Source organism: Equus quagga, chromosome 20, assembly GCF_021613505.1.
Source record: "Equus quagga isolate Etosha38 chromosome 20, UCLA_HA_Equagga_1.0, whole genome shotgun sequence".
NCBI classification, from domain to species: domain Eukaryota; kingdom Metazoa; phylum Chordata; class Mammalia; order Perissodactyla; family Equidae; genus Equus; species Equus quagga.
Window position 1 is genome coordinate 40,056,893 of NC_060286.1, and position 724 is coordinate 40,057,616.

General features: G+C 75.6%; 1 protein-coding gene across 2 annotated transcripts in view; it reads right to left on the reverse strand.

Annotated features, from left to right (window-relative positions):
- SETD3 (SET domain containing 3, actin histidine methyltransferase) overlaps positions 1-255 on the reverse strand; it is a 74,236-nt gene extending 73,981 nt beyond the window's left edge. The window contains exon 1 of one of the 2 annotated variants that reach the window (XM_046647441.1): positions 78-255. The gene's annotated coding sequence lies outside the window, so the exon portion shown is untranslated. The remainder of the gene's footprint in view (positions 1-77) is intronic. The other variant, XM_046647440.1, reaches the window with a different exon arrangement.
- Positions 256-724: the final 469 nt, after the last annotated feature.

A 724-nucleotide genomic window follows, 5' to 3' on the forward strand; every position in this document is an offset into this window, starting at 1 on the left:
CCTCGCAGCGCTTCGGGGCGGCGGCACGAGTCTGCCCCGCGGGCCGCGCGCGGGGACAGGCCGCCGCCGGCACTCACCTGCCCGCTAGCACCTTCGCGCAGCGGCGGCCGCGGCGCCACACTCCGGCCCGCACCCACCGTCCGCCTCAACCAAGCCCCAGGCGGCGGTGGCGGCGGCGGCGGCAGCGGAGGCCGGACGGGAGGGGCGGGACGGCGGCCGGAGACGGCCCCGCTGCCGCGGCCCAACCCGGCTCCGCCCGCCCCCGGGCCCCGCCCCCGGGCCGCCGCCGCCGCCGCCCATTGGCCCGCGGCTCAGACGCATGGGCGCGGCCCCGCCCCGCCGACCCCCAACCGTTGCGCTCTGGTTCCTCCCCAGCCATTGGGCCTGCGGGCTCCGGGGGTCAGAGCGGCCGGCTCGGCCCCGCCAGCTTCGGGGCCACAATTGGCTAGACTGCGCCCACGCCCGGGCGTTGATTGGAGGACAGGCGCCCCGGCCCCGCCCCTCGTGCCCAAGTTCCGTTAGCAGGTTCGGTTGCTCTCGAATTCTCTCTCGCCCGGGGGGGCGGGACCAACGGGATGGGGCCCCCTCTGGCCAGCCCCTCCTCCTGCCCGCAGCGACCACTGACACTCGGGGAGGAACCGACAGGAGATTGGCGGCTCTTTCCTCTTTTGAGGGCTCTACTTTCTTCTGATTGGTTGACAGGTGCCCCTGCGGTCGCTTCTTT